Source organism: Sus scrofa, chromosome 13, assembly GCF_000003025.6.
Source record: "Sus scrofa isolate TJ Tabasco breed Duroc chromosome 13, Sscrofa11.1, whole genome shotgun sequence".
NCBI classification, from domain to species: Eukaryota; Metazoa; Chordata; class Mammalia; order Artiodactyla; family Suidae; genus Sus; species Sus scrofa.
The window spans coordinates 180,386,658-180,410,654 of NC_010455.5; the positions used below are offsets into that span (position 1 = coordinate 180,386,658).

At 38.9% G+C, this 23,997-nt stretch overlaps 1 long non-coding RNA gene across 2 annotated transcripts in view; it reads left to right on the plus strand.

Moving 5' to 3' along the window:
- Nucleotides 1–23,997, plus strand: part of LOC106505836 — a 131,602-nt gene that overhangs the window by 96,821 nt on the left and 10,784 nt on the right. The gene's annotated exons all lie outside the window — the stretch shown is intronic.

A 23,997-nucleotide genomic window follows, 5' to 3' on the forward strand; every position in this document is an offset into this window, starting at 1 on the left:
GAAGCTTAATGGAATGAACCTAAGAAGCAGACACTCTCAGCCTCAGAGAGATCCCAGGTGAGCAGCAGCACTCCTACATTACCTGAGTCCGCATCCTGTTAGGTTACCTTGTGAGGAGTCCAGCCTGTCCAGAAATAATTCCTGGAGCTGTGACTGGACCAAGACAATTCAATATGGTGCACAAGAGTTGTGTGCTATCAGGAAAAGGAATTATTCCCACTTGGAGATGAGTTTTAAAAGCTGACTTTGATTTAGTAGAGTGAAGTGAATACTGTGATTACTTTTCAAAATTTTAGCAGTAAACCATCAAAACACCAAAGAGATCATTTTATTATTATCAATTTTACCAAGATATGCAGCTTTCTCAGGAAAGAACAATACATCTTGAATCTAGAAAACATATTATAGATATTGAGTTCAGTTATGTACCATCGATAAGAGTAAGCCAGTTGTAAAAGGTGTTCAGTGAAACAGGCCTCAATATTTAGCAAATTTAGCATTTTAAATATGTGAATGGGGGTGAGAGAAGCAGCTTAAATATATACAATAAAATACAATATGTATATATGTTGATTTTGAAACACGTGATTATAAATAGAGAGGGATTGTAAGCTGGCACACCGTATGCTCCCTGAGCGGTTATTGAGGCAATGATAGCACAGCCAAGGGCTCATTTTGAAATGCTGATTATTACGCTATGCCAGACAGAAGTGGGAATCAAAATGATTTACTTGAAGAACTTTGACTGTATGACCGTGAAATCATTTATACACTGCTAAGTGATTTGAATACCCACGAAGTCTGTAAGTCCCAAGCTTGTTCCTTCACATTTCCCTGCATTGCTCCCACCAAAGCCAGAGATTATGTAAAATAATGAGTCTGGAATTCATAAGCAGATATTTCTATGGGCTTCAATCATAAGGGCTGGTTAAAAGTTGCTATCTTTTCAATAGGGTCTTCCCATCTGTTTTAATTGCCCATTGCTATTATACCAGATTAACACAACTTTGATGGTTTAAAACGACAGACATTTACTTCCTCACGGCTCTGGAAGCCAGACATCCAGAATCGAGGTGTCAGCAGAGCTGTGCTTCCCGCTGAGGTTCTTGGAGAGCATCCATCCCTTGCCTTTCTAGCTTCTGGTGGCTGCTGACATTTCTTGATGCTTGTTCCTTGACTTGTGGGGTCTGTCACTGCAATCTCTGCCTCTGTCGTCACATCACCTTCCCAAATACCCTCTACCTATTTCTTATAAGGACATTTATGATGGCATTTAGAGCCCATCAGGATAATCCAGAATTATCTCTTCATCTCAATTATCCTTAATTTATTCGCATCTGCAAAGACCCCTTTTTCCAAGTAACATGAATAGGTTCAAGAGATAGAACCTGATGTCTTTGGGGCCACCTTTCAGCCCATTAAACCAACCATGAGTTAATCTACTGAGACTAATTATCTACTTACTTATGGCTGCTATGGAATAACAATTGAAAAGGAAATTCTGCTCCCCCCACACTTATCCACATCGCTGCCCTAGGATTAACCACAATTTGTTTCTAAGATAGAGGTCAGCACACATTTTATGCAGTCCCAGAGAGTAAGAATTTCAGAATTCGTAGACCATATGGTCACTGTCACAACTATTTAACTGCCTTTATAGTGTGAAAGCAGATAAACAATATGTAAATGAATGGATTCCCATAAAACTTTATTTTCAAAAACAAGCAGTGAACTAGATGTGGGCTGTGGATGCGGTTTGCGGACTCTTGCAAGGTCTAGGCTTTTCTTGGAGAAAATGAAAATATTTCTGTATTTCAGGCTTTGTACCGAAATTCCTTGTGCTTCAGAATTGCCCTGAAAGAGGGAAGGGTGACTATGTTGAAATTGAGATAGGAGGAAGGCACACTCTGGCAGGAGTGCAAGTGTGAGGGAGGCACCCCAAGTCTAGGGGAAAGAGATGGGGCAGTTCTTGGAGTATTCAGTTTCCCATTGCTGCTGTAAGAAAGGACCACAAACTTACAGTTTAAAACTGCACATTAATTATCATATAGTTCTGTAGGTTAGAAACCCAAGGTCTCACCAGTTTAAAAACAAGATGTCACCAAGACTATGCTCTTTCTGGAGGCTCTGGAGAAAAGTTCGTTCCCTTGCCTTCACCAGCTTCTAGAGGCTCCCCACATTGTTTGGCTCATAGTCCTCTTCCTCCATCTTCAAAGCCAGCAGGAGCCGATTGAATCCTTCCATCAGATCACTCCAATCTTCTTTTTGCCTCCCTCTTCCACTTTTAAAGACACTTGTGATTACACTGGGCCCACTCAGAAAATTCAGGAGAATATCCTTAAGTCAGTTGACTGGCCATCTTAATCATTTCTGCAACCTTAATTCTCCTTTTCCAGATAATGTAACATATTCCCAAGTTCTGGGAACTACAATGTAACATCTTTGGGGGACGATTATTCTGCCTACCACAAGGCACATGCAGAACCTGCATCTTACTCCAAGCAAAGCTCAGGCTGTGGCAAAACTTTGGATGAGGGATGAATGTAGGGATCAAAGAGGCTGAAAAACAAATACTCTGGTTCTGAGAGCAAATTTCTTGTGGCAAAGAGGACCATGTGAAAAGACATCTCTGGAACCCAATCGGAACATCTCTGCAGCTCTCAACAGAGCTGCCCAGCATTCAAGTGAACAAATCAATGGTGGTCATCATGCACTAAGGACCAGGGACCTTTTCCATTTTCACAGAATAATGTGCGCCCTAGCTTCTTAGATGGAAGTAAATAGTAGTTCTAATATTGACCAATATGCCCCATCAATCAGATGGTTGAGAACTCAGAGCAGGTTAAATTTGATTAGAAAAATGGATGGATAAGACATTCTTATTATCTTGGGATAACACTGGACTTTCTCATACTCGTTACATTATCTTCCAAAGTATAGCTGTTCAATAAGTAGTTTCCTTTCTTCCTTCCTCTAACTTCCTAACGTTTCAACCTAGCTACTCAAAAGCCTTAATAAGTTCAGCAATTCTGAGTCTGGCATTTAAGATCCCCTGAACAATATCTGATACAATGCTACTTTTGCAAAGTTATTACCAAATATTAACTTTTACATTTCATTCTTTCCAACATAATTACGTTTCGTGTTTCCTGTTAATGAGTCGATTTTGTGTGTGTGTGTGTGTGTGTGTGTGTGTGTGTGTGTGTGTTTTCATGCCATGAAAGGCTTTTTCCATCCCATCCTTACACCTCTAAATCCTACGCATATTCAATGTCATTTGCAAATGCTACTTTTTAACAGAAATTCTTCCTTAATCATCCAAAAGGAATTACTGGAGACCCCAATGCTATTTGCATAAACCTTTAACTGCCAGACTCTCCTAGCAGTGTCAGTCCCATGCCATCAGAAAATAGTAAGTATTCTAGGAAAAGATTTAGTACAGGGGCAGGTCATACAGGTGTTTGAGAGCTGAAAGAACAACAGAAAACACTAAAGATTACCCAGCCATAACATGCAAGCTACTACCCACAAAGCTTGAAGAATGAAAAGGCAGAGGTTAAATGACTAGAATTTAGGATCCCAGAGTAGGAACCTTGGTGAACTCAGATCCCTGAGGAGGGGACAATGCCTGCTTGCAGTTGGTACTTAAGGAAGGGAGCAATTAACTAACTAAAATTCAAAGAAGCTGGAGATTGAAACCAGCCGCCATTCATAAGACAAACTGTTCCTACTGGGGTGAAATGTCACTGCTGCAGCAAATTGTCACTGCCAAGGTGATGGCAGTAGGAACAGCAAATAGGAATGAGGAAGTCTTTCCTTCTTTCTTGTGTTCCCATCATCCTAGTGTTTCTTGGCAAAACCCAACAGGAAACCAGCTGGTAACTGAATCTGAGAAATACAGTTTTCTGTATCTTACCCCAGATTGGTAAGGCAGAAATACAAAGGTGGAATTGAAATCAGACAGAGCAGGGCTTCTTGAAGACTAATGAGGGAGAAACTGCAGTAACAATTCTTTCAATCCCTTTAAATTTTACTTTATAAAGATTGACCACGTGGCCAACACATTGGGTAGACCCAATAATAACTCTTCCCTTTCTACCATGAATCTTCCTTTGACAATTACCCATTTCCATTAATAGCACTTATAAGGATCTCCAGACACACAAACCAAAGATCCTGGCATCCACCAATATTTTCCTCTCTATCACACAATACTCATCCACTACCAAATCCTATTTCCTTTTTATCTCCATCCTTATTCCCATTACTCATTCCCCATCACCTTATATTTGGGTGGCTGCATATTACCCAGCTGGTCTTGTTTCTTCCAATTTCAACAAGTCTTTGTTGAATAAGCACTATGCAAACCAATATGGTAGTCCCAGAAATAATCGTATCAGAAAGATAATACTCATATATGTTTTTAAATGACAGTCAATGATATGTGAATATTTTGAGATTCAGTGAATGTTTTGGAATTCATAAGCAAGAGGAAGCATTGAGATGAAACATATCAGAGCAAAACAAGAGATAGATTTTGAGGAATGGTTTAGACAGAGAAGACAGGAAAAAAAACTGAGGGGAGAGGACACACCAGACTGAAGGAGAAGGTAAAAAAAACCAAGAGGTAAAAATGATTATGTTGATATTTGAAAGGACAAAAGGAGATAGGACTAATCAGACTTTAGGATGCATGAAGGAGGTATCAGAAAGTCCTTGCTGGGATGGTAGCTACTTTGTGAATGGGTACAAATAAGCCATCTAGGACACATATCGAAGTTACCCCAGAAGCACCAATAAATACATTCCTATTTCATAGAGTCTAACCATGTCAGGTAGATTACTATCTCCTTTGTTCTGAGCGCTATCCCTGACTCTGAGGTAACAGACCAATACCATTAGCTTCTTTAATGTCCAAACCACTTTGCTTACTTCTATTTACTCTAGTTTGCTTTACTATTTATTAAAGCCCCTGTGGCTCAGTAAGTTAAAGGATCTTGTTTGTCACTGCTGTGACTCAGGTCGCTGCTATACCATGGGTGTGGCCAAAAACAAAACTGAAAAAAAACCAAAAAAACCACTAAGTATTTCTATATCAACTTGGCTTAAATATTTTTTCTTTTTAAAATAAAGTGAATGTTTGAGTATCAGGATGCTTTTGTTAACAAAGAAGACTCCAGGGAGTTCCCATTGTGGCTCAGTGTGATATGAACCTGACTAGTATCCATGAGGATGTGGGCTTGATTCCTGGCATCGCTCAGTGGGCTAAGGATCCAGCATTGCCATGAGCTGTGGTGTAGGTTGCAGACATGGCTCGGATCCTGAGTTGCTGTGGCTATGGCATAGGGTTGGATCCCATGCAGCTGTAGCTCCTATTCAACCCCTAGCCTGGGAACATCCATATGCTGCAGGTGCAGCCATTTAAAAAAAAAAAAAAAAAAAAAAAAAAGAAGGTTCCAAAGGTGACTGGAACAAATAAGGAAAATACAGTCTGCATGACAAGAAGACCTAAGGAGACATTTCCCCAGTTAGTTATTTCAGACACTAAACCACATGATCAAGACTGAGTGGGCTACTCCTGTAATGACTCTGAGTGACTACAGCAGATCCAGGCATTCCATGTTTAGTAACAGTGTGTAAAGTTCAGAAGAGAGGAAGAGGGCACCTTCTTTCCATGTGTTTCTTTTGAAAACAGAGGAACATTCTCAGCAACCCATTAAACAAGACTTTGTCTCATGGCTCTTTGGCCAAAACGATGACATGTACCCAAGCTTAAACCAATCCGCTAAAAATGAATGGAATTACTGGGATAAGTTTGGAGTAATTAGGATTTAACTCTCCAGGTACAAAAAAGGTATATTTTCCTTTGAAGCCAAAAATGACTCAATACTTGGAAAAATCAAGGTTCTATTAGTACAGAACAGGGGTTAGAGAGGGTTGTTGGATTTCTACAGGCAATAATGGAACCTACTCAGTCTTCCCTGGGTTTTAATGCTTCCTTTATCATAGTTGCTTTACCTCAGTCAAGGATTTTTTTTAACTTTCCCAATTTTATCTGTTTTTCTGAAAAAACATTCAATATATATAAAAAGGTTGATCATGTGCATAAAAATAAGTGTTGGTCTGCCTTCTCCCGCTCGCCCATCAGCCATATGCAATTGGCCCCACATACCTTGTTTACCATTCACTCTTCTTCCTCTTCATGTAGCCTGGACACCATCTTGTCCTAGCATTTTTCATATGCATGGGTTCAGATTAGAGACTCACTTCCCTCCCATGCACCTCCATAGATCTGCTCTACTCTTATATGGCTCGTAGGGCTTTATGGCTCCTGCCATATTTCTCACATATTTTATACAATATGAGCTTCCAAAGACTTTTCTTTTTTCCTTTTTTTTTTTTCTTTTTTTCTTTTTACGGCCAAACCTGCTGCATAGGAAAGTTCCCAGGCTGGGGGTCAAATTGGAGCTGCAGCTGCAGGCCTATGCCACAGCCTCAGCAAAGCAGGATCCAAGCCATATCTTTAACCTATATCACTGCTTGCAGCAACTCCAATCCTAACCCACTGAGCCACAATGGGAACTCCCCAGAGACTTTTCTGTATCACTGCACTGATCCCTTTAGGTATGTGTCTCCTTTTTTCTCCTTGCAATCTTGTAACTGTTTTATCAAAATTTCACTCTTGTGATTCACCTAACCTTTTCCAGAGATTTTCTTTTTTAAATCTCTCCATATAAAATGATTAATTTTTCTCTGAACGTCCTTACATCTTGTTTTCAAAAGTTCATATTATATGGCTATCTTCTGTGTTATCTTTCTTAGCTATCAGATAGTTAAAATAGGATACTTTCTTCCAAGATTCTGGTTATTTCCATAAGAAGCTTAAGTAAAAGAAAAAATTCCTGAACTGAGTTAAAATTTTGGCTTTTTCACTTAGTAGTTGAAGAAATGACTTTAGCTTCCCTGAGTCTGATTCTAGGTATATAAAATGAGAATACAAATATCTCCTTCATAAAGTGTGAGAAGTGATGATGTGTGTGTGTCTGTGTGTTTGTATGTGTGTCTGTGTCTCTGTGTTTGTGTGTGTGTCTGTCTCTGTATATGGGAGTGTTGCTTCGTTCTTATTCTTTTCAAATGTCTAAGGTGTTGAAATGTCAAATTGTCAAGTTCTTCAAAACCACCATAAAGTAGCAGTTACAAATTCCATAGGAGCTTGTGGCAATTGGCCTTTATGATCTGGACTGTCACTGTCCTTTCTTCAGGCTGTCACCTTCCTTCTTTAAGCTACCATTGACGTCCACTCTAGTAGTTCAAAGCATGTTTTGTGACAGGGTCCCTATTTGCCACATCTCTCTGAGGACCTTGGAAAGGTCAGAGTCCCCAGGGGCAGATGCTGAAATGTCTTTGAAAATTGCAATAGCTAATTTGTGGTCTTGCTTGGCTTCTTCCCGTGTCATTCCAAGTTTACAGTCTATGATACCATTTAGATTGCTGTTTTCCTTTCCAAAGAGAGATCCCTCTAGTGGTTCCAGTGAGTCTCTACTTTTCAGTGACCAAATGAGAACAGGGAGAGAGAGCTGGTTTAATTTCTCTCTAAGAGCAATGAGGGTTGATGAGCTGGGAGGAGAGGGAGATGAGCTGTGATGTTAGGAGACCCAAAGAACCATGACTGGATGGGATACCTTTCTTTGCTATGCTGGCAGCAAGCAAGAAGTTTTATGGACCTTTAGAGACTTGTTAGATCCTTGCCACTGATTTATCTTTCTGATTATCATTTATGATTTATTACCTTTTTCTCATTCCTGTTATTTCAGCTCATTTCTCTCCTATCTGCACCACTTTTAGAGGATGCAAATACTTCTCCTGCAACTGCCAAGTCCACACAAAGCTTGTCGTGCATAACATTGTGTGGAAGTCATGGAGAGGGCAAGGATTTGGTTATCAGTCTCACGTTTGTATTAAAAGAAATAGTCAAGGTAATCCATGTGAGTTTCCAGTTTTGTGACTCTAATCTCATTAGAATGAGAGAGGAGAGTCATGGGGTCATTTTTTCTCAACTCTAGTGAAGCAGCTGGAAAGATTTTTTAAAATCATTCTGCACAATCAAAACTAATTAAAAGAGAAATGCTAGTAACCTGCAATTAGGCACATTAAAAACAACAGTGTCTGATATTTAATTGCATAAATCAAATCTTATTCTATTATAATGATATTTTACCCAATTATTCCACTGCAGACATTTTGTCAAAGTAATTCATGTGTTTGGTATTCAGCTTTCTAATGGTCACTTGGTTAAGCCTAAGCATGTACTTCTGTCTCCTACAACTATACCTCCCCTCCAACAGTGGCCAAGTGGAAGATGTGAGCAATGAATGACAGATCCACTGTCCCAGGGTTGGTCCCTGAAGTGACCCTGGTAAATAAAAAAGAAAAACCTCTCATGTTTATGGGGCCTTTGTGTCCCTGAGATAAGGGGACTGAGCTGTCCTCATGCAAATGATCACTTATCTATAAACTACAGTCATTGGCTACAGAGCGTTGTTTAGATGCTATGGCCATAAATCATTTTTGTGAGTTAATGTGTCGAAACATATATTGTCTCTCAATATAAGTCATCAACAGCAGTGGTGGGTTTTTTTCCACTTCAAACTACCGGTCCCTGGGAAATTCAGAGAATAAAATGTTTCAATGTCACAGCTTTGTGTTTCAGGAATTCCCACAGCTCCCCCTTCAGTTCCTGCTGAATGAGTGAAAGGCAATCAGTAGATGAAAGAGACAAAAACCAAAAACAAACAAATGAAAAGTAAGCTGGTTAATTTCACAAACCAAGTAATCTGTAATCACATTAACTTCAGGATGAATGGAAAACAGGGACCACCAGTTAATAGTCATCTTTGACAATCTTCTATGTTTTAGCTACACTATAAATTAATGCTATGGCTGTTTTCATGATTCCATCTTCTTTTTGAAACATTATATCTAATATGGTTTATTCAACTCTATTATTTTAGTAATAAAATACCAACTTCATAATAAAATGTGTAATGCCCTCAAAGTCCACCAGGGAAGGCTGACACATGAATCTCCCAGACAAGATGCTAAGTGGGTTCTCTGGGTCCTTTTCATTCTAGGAGAAGGGTCATGACACTATGATGATGTCACTAGCTTCAATATCACTTACTCATTTAACAAACAATGTTGAGTGTCTGTGATGGATTCATTCTGCCTCAACTTAGTTAAGGTGGAATCACATTTCCCAAAATTCTCCTCTCTGTGAAGTTCCAAGTAGGAATGGGCCACATGTGATATTTGCATAATACCTGAGGGGTAGAAGTGAAACAGCAGTTTAGCTTGTTTTTTCTTTAATACCTAGAAGATCTGTGCAGGTTCTCTACTAGGCACTACTGCAACATTATTGCACCATGGCGCCACCTGCCGGCTCACCTTGATGGTCGGGGCAGATCCCTGTCCACCACTCTGCCTGCTCCCCCTTTCAGCTTCTCCAGCTCCTGGGACAGGTGAACATTTTGTTCTGCGACAAGGCACTCAAGCTTCCATTACAGGTCACTCGCAACATTGAAATTGGAGATGTGGACAGATGTAGTTCTAGTCCATTCTTATGCCTTCCAGCTTCATCCACAGTGGTTCCAGTTTCTCCTTGATCTTCACTTTTTCTTCCCTGGTGCCTCTGTTCCTAATTCAGACATAAAGACAGCAGACTCTGATAGACCCTTTAACCAGCTTCCACAACGACGTAAGTTCAACTCTCTACAATAAATCCCTTGTTAAATAGCATTCCCAGTGGTTCTGTTTCTCTGACTAAACCCTGATGATAAACCATGAACACACCACCGCAACAGGTAACAGGGGTTTCAAAAGGAATAAGTCAATGAAGACTATTAGTTTGTTAGGACAGCCATTACCAAAAAAAAAAAAAAAAAAAAAAAAAAAAAAAAAAAAAAAAAAAACACAGATCAAGTAACTTAAACAACAGAAATTTATTTTCTCCTAGTTCTAGAAGGTAGACATCAAAGATCAAGATGTCAGTGGGTTGAATTTCTCCCAAGGCTTCTCCCTTTGGCTTATGCAGGTTTACTTTCTCACTCTGGCCTCATCTGGCCTTTCCTTTGTGTGCACGCATCTCAGCTATCTCCTCCTCTTTACATAAGGGCACCAGCTTTATTGGATTAGGGCCCCACCCTTTTGACTTCTCTCATCTTAATTACCTCTTTGAAGGTCCTGTCTCCAAATAGTCACATTAGGGGTTAAGGCTTCAACATGTGATTTTGGGGGGAAATGCTGTTCGGCCCATAACAAAGATAAACGAGTATATAGGATACTGTAATTGCCCATGAAAAAATGCTAGGTGCACTTATAGAATACTGTGGAAAGCCACAAGAAAGGTACATAACACAGTTCTGGAATTGTGAGTTCAGAGATAGGATGATTATGTAATGTTTCATCCAAAATGGTACCCTTGTGGGAGTGAAAGGAGGAGTTAAAAATAAACAGACTTTAGGAGTACCCATTGTGGCTCAACAGGTTAAGAACCTGACAGAGTATCCATGAGCACGCAGGTTCAATTCCTGGCCTTACTCAATGGGATAAGGATCCAGTGTTGTGGTAAGCTTTGGCATAGGTGGCAGATGCGGCTCAGATCCAGCATTGCAGTGGCTGTGGCATAGGCCAGCAGCTGCAGCTCCAATTCCAGCCCTAGCCCAGGAACTTCCATATGCTGCAAATACAGCCGTAAAAAAAGAGAAAATAAATAAATAAATAAGTAAAAATAAATAAATTGACATTAATGGACAGAGCTTCATCAGGCAAAATCTAGAACTGTTCCCGGGAAACTAGGAGACATAGGCACCCTGTTCAGAGAAGACCCTGTAAAGAAAATAGTACCTAAAGTAAGACCTAAGGACAAATAGAAGTCAGGAACCAGAGGTGAAATGTGGGAAATACTCCAGGCAATCAGAGCCTAATGAGCCAAAAAACCCAAAAAGCTGGAGTAACAGTGGCAAGTTTGGATAACTACAAGAGACTATGTAGCTGAAATTTAGCAAGAGCCAAAGGCCAGACAAGAAGCAAGGTAAGCAGGATTCAGGAGAAAAAGGGGCCCTTTAAGAACTTTGGACTTGGTTCTGATGGGAGATACTAGCCCTTACAAGTTTTAGTCACCAAAGCGGCTCAATTCCTGTGCTATACAGTAGGTCCCCGTTATTCTGTGATAATCTATGTGGAAAAGCAATCTAAAAGAGAATAGATGTGTGTACATGTATCACTGAATCACTTTGTTGTACAGTAGAAATTATCACAACCTAGTAAATCAACTACACTTCAATAATAGTTAAAAGAAAGTAGCACAATGTGATTTACATTTTAGGAACTTCTCTCAGAAATTAGATCAAGACACAGTGACTGTAGTTGATAACATGGTATTGTATGATCGAAATCTGATAAAAGAGTAAAACTTAAATGTTCTCACCAAAAAGAAAAAAAAAGAGATTGATGTATGAGGTGATGGATGTGTTCATTAACTAGATGAGGGAAATCCTTTTACAATGTTTAGGTATCGATTAAATCTTCTTGACGCACATTTTAAATATCTTACAATGTTGTTTGTCAATTATACCTCAATCAAACTGCAATATTAAGAAAAAAGAGAGAAATGAGGTCAAGACAGGTCCTGCACTTCCTGATCTTTTTCTCTGATACCTCTTTTCCCCCGGGGGGAGGGGATGATATTATTTTAATGACCCAATAAGTAAAAACCTCAGGAACAATAAGAAATTGTTAATATGGATGATCTGCAAAAGCAGAAATCAAACAGGATCAGATAGACCAAGAATCCACAGTCCAATGTATGAACTCCCAGCATTGGGAGAAATTAAGGAGCCAAGGTCAAAGACTCCCACTCACCAAGGAGGGGACAAACTGAGTGCCAACGATGATAATCACTACAATAGGTTAAAACACATCAAAATAAGTTTCAGTCCACAAGTCTATAACAATATTGCAATAAAACTAATTGGTTGCCACTTTTGAGTCCCAGTAAATTATGTTGAAAACTGTTAAATAGAAGAACAAAGCATTTTTCTTGCCTTTCCTACATGAACGGTACCAAGGGGTAACCAATACTAGATGAGAGAAACTTTCTCTTATTGATTAGCAGTAGCCGCTAAAACCACAAAGAAAAACAGACAAAAAAACTTAAAGTGCCTCACGATAGAAGAACATAACATGTTCTGTGAATTAATTTTGCGCAAAAAAGTTGAATCTAATCACACTTCCCATTAAGCCTTCAGAACAATCACTGGCATGCAAAAAGTTTAGAACCACACAAGTTACAATGAGCAAAATCAATTTACATTTTAAAAGAAATGAAAGAAGACAGAAGATTGGAGGAGCATTTAGGCACATACCAACCAATCACAATGTGCGGACTTTATTTACATCCTGATTCAAAGAAATAAACTGTAAACCAAAATTGTGATATTAACTCCACAATTGCAAATCTAAATATTGACCCTATATGGGATGACTAAATATTTTGAGTTTGGGGGACATCTGAGGTGATATTTCTGGACAGTCATTGCATCCATAAGTCCAAATCTCCTGATTGATATTTAGACTAAAGTTATGAATGAGGGACTTGAAATTCTCTATGGATTTTTGCTGAACACACAGAAGTTAATGAGATATTGGACTATGTATAGAGAAGGGCTTCTCATCCTTCACACTGCTGAGATTTGAGGCTAGAGAATTCTTTGTCTGGAAGGCTGACCTGTGCACTGTAGGATGTTTAGCTGCATCCATGGTCCCTACCCAACTAAATGCCAGTAGTATTCCTCCACCCACCTGCACAACCTAAAATGTCTCCGGATATGGCCCCAGATGGCCTCCCATTAAGCATCACCAATATGGAGTGAAAAGAGAAGTGGAGGGAAAATGAAGCCTTGAGGCATCAAAAACAAACAAACAAACAAAAAAAAACCACCTGTGATTAAATCACATCTACACCATTACTGTGACTTTCTCTCCAGGCCTTCCTCATCTCATTCATAAAATGGAAATGAAATTGTCTAATCCACTGAGCAGCTGTTGCCATTATTTACTATGGGGAACTCTTCATATGAGAACATCTGGGACCCCTCCCTTCACAGCTGCACATTTGCTATTGCCTTCCATTTCTTTTCTTCCTCCCTCAAGTTTCTTGGTCCAGGTTAGCTCCATAAAACTCCAAAATGCAACTTCTCTTTCTCTTATGGCCAAGAAACGTGAAGTCTGATGTCGTAGCTACTGTGAAGCTGCTTAATGATCCCTCAGAAACGAACTGTAAACATCTGCCTTCACCTTCTCCCCAACCCTCCACATGAAGGTCCTTTGCAGTAAGAGAATCAAGTACATAACCTCAAACAGCACAGTTGAGTTACTGTTCTCTCCAGAGTCCAAGATCAGAGCTCAGACGTACACCTCCAGAGAGCACTCTTAATTAATTTCATGAAGAGAAAACATAGACTCACTAGAACTCTTCAGATCAAAAACTAAAGAAAAAATGTATATTTTCAGTGAATTAAAAAGATCTGGCTGGGGGCAAGTCACTCTGTCACAAACGATGCTCCATTTCTTACTTCGGCCTTGAGGAAAGAGTCTGAAATTCATGCTTTATCTTTATTTAACCAACAAGATTTCTTTTTAGCAATTATTAACCTTTTTTATTAACAACTTCACTGAGTTATAATTCTCATAATATGCCACACAATTCACCCATTTAAGGTGAGTGACGCAATGGTTTTTAGTATACTCACAGATGTAGGCAACCACCACCTCTGCAACTTTAGGACAATGTTATCACCACAAAAGGAAATCCTGTATCATTTAGCACCTCCTCACCCCTAATTCCCTTAATCCTAAATGACTGTTATCTATTTCAGTGATCTACTTATGTTTCTATAGATTTGCATCTTCTGGATATTTCATATAAATGGAGTCATATAGCCTGCTGTTTGTTGTATCCGGCTTCTTTCCCTTATGAAATTATGAAAATATAATATTTTAAGATTCACCATGTGGTGGCTTATATCAGAGTTTCAGTCATTCCTTTTAAATTAGAATAATATTTCATTGTATAGTGTTAACTCCTTTTATTTTTCTGTTCATCAGTTTATAACCATTTAGGTTGTTTCATCTTTTAGTTATTTTGAATAATGCTTTTGAAAACATTCAGGCACAGGTTTAAGTTTGAGCACCTGTTTGTAATTCTTTTGGGTGGATACCTAAGAGTGGAATTGCAGAGTCATAAGAAGAATAGTCAAACTGATTTCCACATCTCTTAACTCTTACTCCAAAAACGTAATTTTAGAAAATTGGATAACATTTCACACTCCAAAATAAGGCATCCCTGCTCAGTTTGATTAAGTACACTGCTCAAGTCTCAAAGGCATGTAATACAGACATGCATTCATTTGGAATTATTATGCATTTATGCCATCTTCTCATCTGTTTTCTTTGTTAAAGGGTTTATAGGGTGACCTTAACCAAAACATTGTCTAGAAGCTTGTATCTAAGGACAAATATATTCTGTGTTAAAATTAGTGTTTTAGGAGTTCCTGCTACATTACAGTGGGTTAATAATCCAGCTTGTCTCTGTGGAGGCACCAGTTTGATTCTCAGCCCAGGACAGTGGGGCAGTGGGTTAAGGATCTGGCATTGCTGCAGTCGTGGCATAGGTCACAACTCTGGCTTGGATTCAAACCCTAGCCTGGGAACTTCCACATGCCATGGGGGCAGCTGAAAAAGAAAAAAATAGACAGATAAAATAAAATTAGTGTCCTAGGAAAACGCATCTTTCTGGTTGCCCACAGCACCTGGACCACCTGATGAGGAAGGCTTACCCTCCCTGTCTCATCCAGTAGCTTCAAAGGGCATTTAACATATAACAAGGGACTCTACCAATCCTGGAACTGCAAGGCTAAGTAGAAGGGACCCTTCTTGATTTTTTTTTTCCTCAGTCTAATAGGCTCCGGCTACCCATCAAGCAAGTATGTGGAAGTTTGTGGAGGGATTTAGATTCTGGAGGGATTTCCATTTCTCTTTCCTCCCCCTCTTGCATGGATCACAAATCTTGCACATATCTAAGACTTCATCAGGCAAGTGTTCAATAGTCAAGGAGCATCCTGACTCAAGCTGAATTCCTTGGCTTGAGATTATTCTAGTGGGGAAATTGGCCAAGCACAAAGTACCAAGTAAAGTCTCCAGCCAAAGCAACTCAGAGCAGCGCAGGCCTTGAGGCATCACAGGAGTGACAAAGGAGCTCAAGGCCAAGGACAGAAGTATAGTGAAATCGTAAATAAAGGAGTTCCCGTCGTGACCCAGTGATTAATGAATCCTTGGCCTTGCTCAGTGGGTTAGGGATCTGGCATTGCCATGGGCTCTGGGGTAGGTTGCAGATGCAGCTCAGATCCCATGTTGCTGTGGCTGTGGCATAGGCCGGTGGCTATAGCTCCAATTGGACCCCTAGCCTGGGAACCTCCATGTGCGGCAAATGTGGCCCTAGAAAAGACAAAAAAAAAGTAATTAATTAATTAGTTTAATTAATTAAATAAAGGCTTTGAGTTTGTAAAAATAAAAAATAGGTTGTGAGTTAGAATGCATGTTGGGTCAGGGTATATGGATTAAGACAGAGATTATTATTAGGGCCTCCGTGGGGACTCACTGTTACAATGGCTCTTTATGCTGACCCATGAGACTGACCACCTTGCTCAAGTAACATCCTGTTTTTGCTGCTGGTGCCTACTTTCCCAAGACTACAAGACCTGCCCTCCTGTGGGACACTACATACCTCCAGCTTTCTCAAGATTACGAGACCACCCTACCATGAGACACCTCCGACTTTCTCATGACTACATGACCACCAGAGTTCAGCTGCAGGAGAAAGATAAACTAACCTTCCCCCACTTTAGGGAATCAATTTCCCATCTGTCAGGTATAAGAAGGCCCCACCAGAAGGGTGGGGGACTGGCTTTTTCCAAGGGTCAGTCACCCTCTCCTTTTCCTTCTAAATTTTCTTCTCTTTGCCTGAACACCCAGCTTGTTTTCTTTTTTCCACATTTGCCTTACAGCTATAAATACTAGGGTGTCTGTGGTAGGCAGCATTCTATGGTTGTTCCCCTAAATCCCTATCCTCGGGCTTACATGCCTTGTATAATTTTCTCCTGGAGTACAGTCAGAATCTGTGACTATGATGAGATATCAATCTTATGATTGGCAAAGGTGAAGGGCTTTTACAAGTACAATTAAAGTCCCTAATCAGTTGGTTTTGAGTTAATTAAAAGGGAAATTACCATGAGTGAGCCAGACCTAATCAAGTGAAGCCTTGAGGCTAGCCTTGAAGAAGTAAGCTGCTTTGTTGTGGAAGGCCAATGGAAGAAGCCATTGAGGGATGGAAAGCCACCTCTAGGAGCTGAAAGTGACCTCTGACCAATAGCTTGGAAGAGAATGGGAATCTTAGTTATACAGCTGTAAGAATGAATTCTACCAACGACCTGGGGGAGCTTGGAAATATATTTTCTGACTTGAACCTCCAGCTGAGGATGCAGCCATCAAGACCTTTATTTCAGCCATGTGAGGCACTGAGCAAGGAAACAAACTAAAATGTGCCAGATCCCTGACCCACTGGAACTGTGAGATAATAAATTAATATTGTGATAAGCTGCTCAATTTGTGGCAATTTTTTAGGTGGCAATAGAAAACTAATACCGTGCCAAAGGCCACAGTGTGTGTGTGCATGCACACTGTGTGACTTCAGAAAACATGGTGGCTTTGAAACATTGGCAGGCATACTTTGCAGTTTCCCCACTAGAATAATCTCTCCATATTTACTTGCTATTTTCCCATATGTCTTTTGTGCAGTTATCCTTGACTTGAGTTTTATGTCTAAATTGCTCTTTTCCTGCTTATTTTATATGCACACCTTCGATAGTTAAATTTAATAAATGTTTTTTGTTCGCATCGTGATGATGATGCAAAGATCTACACAAAGGATTTGCACGTTAATGTCTTTGGTACTCATAAGTGGAGTTCTAAAACCCTAAACACTTACAAACACTTTTCTGTTCTGAATCCCAAGTTGCACTTACAAGCAGAATAAGGAAGAGAAGAAATTAGAGACCTGCTACAGTGAGATTTAAAGTTCCTAGGGGAGAGGTAAACCTAACAGAAAACCGGCAGTGTGTGTGTGTAATCACACAGACCATTGAGATGTGGGTGTTACTGTTTAGTTAGCCCCGGAATTATATAGAGGCCTTAAGCAATTCTGTTTTGGTGATTTCAGAGCACAGAGTTGTCTATATCTGTATCATGGGATGTGGTTTGAATAAAAATACACTGCAAGAGCGACTCGAAACTCTCCATTGCATGGCAGTGCAAGCACCAAAGTCTCCCATTTCATACAAAGACAGATGGACAACAAGTGTCCTTCTGTTCTTTGTACAGAGCTCAAAATGAATGGGATTTATCAGGAGTTTACTCTAATCCCTCTTCTTAAGGGCCTCTGGCTGTTAGTTTTGGCTGGCAAGAGAAGGGAACCAGATGCTTAAATGCCCAAAGGCAGAGTTCCTAGGTTAAAAAAAGTTTTTAAATGAGTTCTTGTATTTGCCTATGGCCTTCTAAGCATAAACATTTCTAATTGATATCAGTGGACTTGGATTATGAATTAATCTAAACAGTCAGCTCTTGCTTCTCCAAACAAAACCAGAAAGTGTCAACTAAATCTTTAGTAATAGGTGTATCTGCGCTTGTTATCCTGGAGAATAAAGCCAGTATCAAAATTTCTAAATAACACTGATAAAAATGTGTTCACGAAGTAGACTATTTTCATTTTTAAATTCTTATAAAATGCACTCCCTCCTGGCATAGACCATCCTGCATGAACATACTTGCAAAGCCTCCAGCTGTTCCTCTTCATTTTCCCCCCATCAATTCCAACTATCATCTTAAAAAGGCACAATAGGATTTTCCCAAATAATCACCAACACATGATGAAATTACTTCTCCTGATCTAAGAACTCCAGCAAAGAATTTGTAGGAGATTACGATCTCATTTTCAAATAGTGCCCTATTCAGATGTAACTACAACCACCCTACAGTTAGAGAAATAATTTCTTGTTGCTACACTTCAGGAGGTCTCCTGTTATCTTAACAACTGTCATGAAATTCTAAAAGATAAATTAATTTACATTTGCTCTCATAAAAAGAAAAAAAAAAAAGACTAAGATGTACTCTTAAAATCTCTGAGGTGAGACTTGAGAATCCCCAGGAATTTTAGATGCAGCTAGTCTATAGACTGGAGTTTAGGATCACAAAAATGAGGAGCTATGTCAATATGTCTCATTGATTGGAGAGAGTGTTGCTTGTGATGTAATACTTGAAAATGAGTTACCCTGACTTACAATTTAAAAGACAGACTTTGGTATGAATCCTTGCATTTAACTTCCCATTCTCCCAAATCCCCAATGGAATGGATAAAGAAATTCAAAAATTGTGGAAAATCTGAATTCGTTCTGAAAATCAGGGAAGGAAGCCAACCTATTATGTGAAAAGTCAAGAAATTTCTGCAGAATATAGTGCCGTATTGGGACCATCCTAGAATTGCTGGCCAACCCATGATGCACAAATAGGGCCTGGAGTGCAAATGATCCTTATGACAATGGTAGGAGGTTTGGGGGAGGGTGCAAATCTAGAGCTAGCAAGGGTAAGATGACTACAAAATTTTCTCCCAGTTTATACTTGAACTACAGAGCAAGTAGAATGGGGACAGTGCCACAGCTAGGCCTCTAAAGAGAGGCCTTCCTAGTTAAAGAATAGGAACATTATCCCACAAACAAAGAGGGAATAGACGCTCTTTGATGTAGAGGCCGCACTCCCTGGAGTGGCTGCCCCTGGCTTTAATGCACACGCTGCTCCTCAGAGGTAATGACCCCATAATTTGGCAATGTAAAATTACAGTAGGACTAATCATACCTTCCTTTCTCTTTCCTTCTTTCCTTCCTTTTTCTCTCTCTCCTTCCTTCTTTCCTCTCTCCTCTCCTCCATCTTCCCCCTTTTTGGTTTAGAACAAAACAGCCTTTGAAAAAAAAATTACATAAATCTCCAAATATGGACAAGTTGACAATTTCCTTTATTACTTGACTGGTAATTGACTCTCCATTCTCTATTCCACTCAAGCATGCTTATTTGGTAGGATAAGAAAAGATAAAATTATAAAGATTCAGCAGTTTTTTGTTTTGTTTTTTAAGGGAAACTAAGCTAATCTGGCAGAAAAAAAATATCCCCTTAGAAATGGCTTTAATAAAGTTATTGTGCTCCCTGATGGACTACCAGTTAAGTATTCGGCCTTGTCACTGCTGTGGCTTGGGTTTGATCCTGGCCTCAGACTTTCCACATTTCACGAGTGGGGCCAAAAATAAAAGGTTTTATTAGTAAAAGCTAAGAAAAACTATAGGAAGTCGCTAACATGTATTTCCTAAAAGATTCAAGAGGACATTTTTGTCTATTAAGGACATTTTGTCTGTGAAGCCATAAAAAAAAATGTATAATCTGAGAACAAGGAAAGTTGCTTTGATATGAAAAATATGACCGGAGTTCCCATCGTGGCTCAGTGGTTAATGGATCCAACTGGGAACCATGGGGTTGCAGGTTCAATCCCTGGCCTAGCTCAGTGGGTTGAAGATCCAGCATTGCCGTGACCTGTGGTATAGGTTGCAGATGCACCTCAGATCCCGTGATGTTGTGGCTCTGGCATAGGCCAGTGGCTACAGCTCTGATTGGACCCCTAGCCTGGGAACCTCCATATGCTGTGGGAGCGGCCCTAGAAATGGCAAAAAAAAAAAAAAAAAAAAAAAAAGAAAGAAAAATATGACCATTAAATTTTCTAATGCAATGGAATTCAAAACACAAGATGAGATTCTATAAAAGTAGAATCAGTGAATTAGAAAAATAAGCTAGACAAATTCTTTCAGAACTTATAGAGAAAGTGGAAAATGTTGCTGGGAAAGTTTAAAAACTGAGAAGACAAATCCAGGAAATCGAAAATAAGTTTTATGGGAGTTCCTGTTGAGTCTCAGCAAGTTAAGGACACAACATTGTCTCTGTGAGAATGCAAGTTTGATCCCTGGCCTCACTCAGTGTGTTAAGAATCCAACGTTGCCACAGGCTTTGGCATCGGTCTCAGATGCGGCTGAGATCTGGTATTGCCATGGCTGTGGCTTAGGCTGCAGCTGCAGCTCCTATTCAACCCCTGGCCCTGGAAGTTCCATATGCCACGGGTGCAGCCATAAAAAGAAAAGAATAAAATAAGTTTTATAAGTCTAGAAGGAAAGACTCAGCTGATGGAACAGCAAAAATCTTAAAAAGAAGAAGAAAAAGGATGGGTGAAGGTGATCAAAAGTTAAAACTTCCAGTTATAGAACGCATAAATTCTGGGGTTATAATGTATAGTAGCATGGCAACTGTAATGAATAATATTGTATTTCATGTTTGAAAGTTGCCAAGAGAATAGATTTTAAACGTTCTCATCACAAGAAAAAAAAAATTAAAACTGTGTGTGGTAATAGATGTTAACTAGACTTACTGTGGTGGTCCTTTTGCAATATATGCATATATCAAATCATTATATTGTACACTTGAAACCAACAGAATATTATACATGAAAATACAAAAAAAAGAAGAAAAAGCATTAAAAAATAAAATTCATCTGTGGTAAGGAAAGTCATGTAATTCCAAATATAAAAGACGTATTTAATTAAAACACATTTAAACCTGATATATCCTGGTGAAATATTTAAATTTCAGGACTAGAGAAAAAATTTTACAAGCATTCATGTGGTGGGGTGGTATAGTTAAGTAATTTACAAGAGGAAAATGTGCACTTTCAGGTTGGCATCAAACTTCTCTGCAGTACTAAATATCAGAGGCTTGGACTTCATGTTGTGGCTCAGCATACTAACAACCTGACATTGTCTTCAGGAAAATGTGGGTTCAATCCCTGGCTTCACTCAGTAGGTTATTTTGGCATTGCCACAAGCTGCAGCATAGGTCTTAGATGTGGCTCAGATCCAGTGTTGCTGTGGCTGTGGCTTAGGCTGTGGTGTGGGCTGCAGCTATAGCTCCAATTCAACCTCTGGCCTGGGAACTTCCATGTGCCATAGGTATGGTCATAAAAAAGACAGACAGACAGATAGATAGATAGATAGATAGATAGATAGATAGATAGATAGATAGATAATCAGGGGTTCTTAAATCAATGTCTTTGGGCTTAAGAAAATCATTCTATTATCCAAGAATTCCATATCCAGTCAAGCTGATACATTTGCAAGAGAAAAGAAAATACAGCAAATATTACCTGTGTAGATTTCTAGAAAAATTATGAAAAGTGACAGTTCATGGAGATAAAAATAAAAATCAAAAACCTAAGAAGGAAGTGTTTTTGGAGCGGTTACCATGTGCCAAACACCTTAAATTTTTTAGTCCTCTCAAACATTGCAGGTAAAATCAATAATGAATTTGGAAAAGGTATGATATTTTACCTGCTATATAACAAGGCACTACGAAAAAAAAAATAAAGCGAAATCTAATGGAACAACATAAAATTGATAAAATGTAGTCACAGTAAGAAACATTTACATTTTTCTCAGTCTTTAGTTATTTTAGAAAAGAGGTTAGCATAGAAAATGATTGACATATGCACAACGTTAATTTAGTAGATAGAAAATATGAAAATAATAATACAATAGTATAGAAATATGTATAAAGTGGTTAAGGACATTGCTTAAAGAGCAATACCACCTGGCTACCAAATGTGTTTCCCCCACTTACCCAGCTGGATTTTGGTCACTATACTTGCCATCTTTCTGCCTCAATTTTCTCATTAGAAAGTGAAGGATAAAACTATGTGATAATTAAATAAATGCATACATATAAAATACTTAAAATAGTACCCCAAACATAAGTCCTCAATTACTATTAACTGCTATAAAAAATATAATACATACATACAGAATTTGGCACTTTACTTGTAGAGAATATTCCTCCTTTCCAAATATATTTGGGATATTTACAAAAATAATGATAATATTCTACACAATACTCAATAAGTTATTAAAGGTAGAAATTGTATAAACAACACTAATGCACACAAAAATCCTACATTACCTTCCTGGAGTTCCTGTAGAGGCACAGCAGAAAAGAATATGACTAGTATCCATGAGGATGCAGCTTCAATCCCCGGCCTCAATCAGTGGGTTGGGAGTCTGGCATTGCCATGAGCTGTGGTGTAGGTCCCAGACACAGCTCAGATCTGGCATCACTGTGGCTGTGGCATAAGCCATCAGCTACACCAGCTACAGCTCTGATTCAACCCCTAACCTGAGAACTTCCATATGCATTGAGTGCAACCCAAAAAATAAATAAATAAAATAAAACGCCTTCCTAAATAACACTAAGTAAAAGAAGAAATTGAAGTGCCTTTTATATTCTCTAGAATGATGTGCCTATATATAAAATCTGCAATTCCCTTAGTGGCGCAGTGGTTAATGAATCCAACTAGGAACCATGAGGTTGCAGGTTCAATCCCTGGCCTTGCTCAGTGGGTTAAGGATCCGGGGTTACCGTGAGCTGTGGTGTAGGTCACAGAAGCGACTCAGATCCCGTGTTGTTGCGGCTGTGGTGCAGGCCGGCAGCTGTACCTCCGATTGAACCCCTAGCCTGGGAACCTCCATATGCCACGAGAATTGGCCCTAGAAAAGTCAAAAAGCCAAATAAGTAAATAAATAAATAAATAAATAAATAAATAAATAAATATACATGTTAAATCTATGTAATCATAGTAAAACAATAAAACATTTAGAATGCAACAATCAAAACCACCTTTGCAGCTTTAGAATAAGCAAAGGTTTTTAAACAAGAAATAAAAACACCTTTTTAAAGGAAAAAAATTGATGAACTAGATGATATTAAAATTAAGAGCTATAGTCATTAAAAAGATAATATTGTGATAAAACCTACAGAAGGAAGAAGATAGGCATAATACACATGTAACAAAAACCTCATATGCAGGAAAAAAAACTTTTAAAAATCAATAAGAAATAGACGAAAATTTGAACAGTTACTTCACAAAATGAGATACCTAAGTGGCCAATAAACTATGAAAAAATACTAACTTTGTTAGTCAACAGAAAAGTACAAATTAAATCTATAATGAGAAACTGCTGCACACTTACCAGCATGGCTGAAATTACAAAGAACAATCAATAATAAATTTAGCAAGGATATGGAGTAACCAAATATTCCATCCATTGCTGGTAAGAATGAAATTGGTACAACTAGTTTGGAAAACTGCCAGTATCTACTAATGCTGAATACGTATACTCCAGGTTTATTCCCAACAGAAATGCATCCATTTTTTCACCAAAACATACCTGCTAGAGTGTTCATAGCAGCACTATTTATGACACCCTATAATTAAAACTGACTCAAATGTCCGGAATGGATAAACTAATTGTGATATCTTCACAAAATGAAATATTGTACAACAACAAGTATTAATGAATTATAACTACACATGGCAATATAGCAGAAGCTCATAAATAACAATGAGCCAATGATGTGACATAGAAGACAGAAACATACACAATCCATTTATATAACGTACAAAAAAGGAAAACTTAATCTATGCTATTAAGCATTAAGCTATTAATTCCTGGTAAGAGGGTTGTGACTAGAAGGGAAGGTTCTGGGAATATGGTAAATTCTGTTTCTTTCTTTTTTTTTCCTTGGGCTTTTTAGGGCCACACCTGCAGCATATGGATGTTCCCAGGCTAGGGGTTGAATCAGAGCTGTAACCTCTGGCCTACACCACCGCCACAGCAATGCCAGATCCAAACCACATCTGTGACCTACACCATAGCTCATGGCAATGCTCGATCCTTAACCCACTGAGCA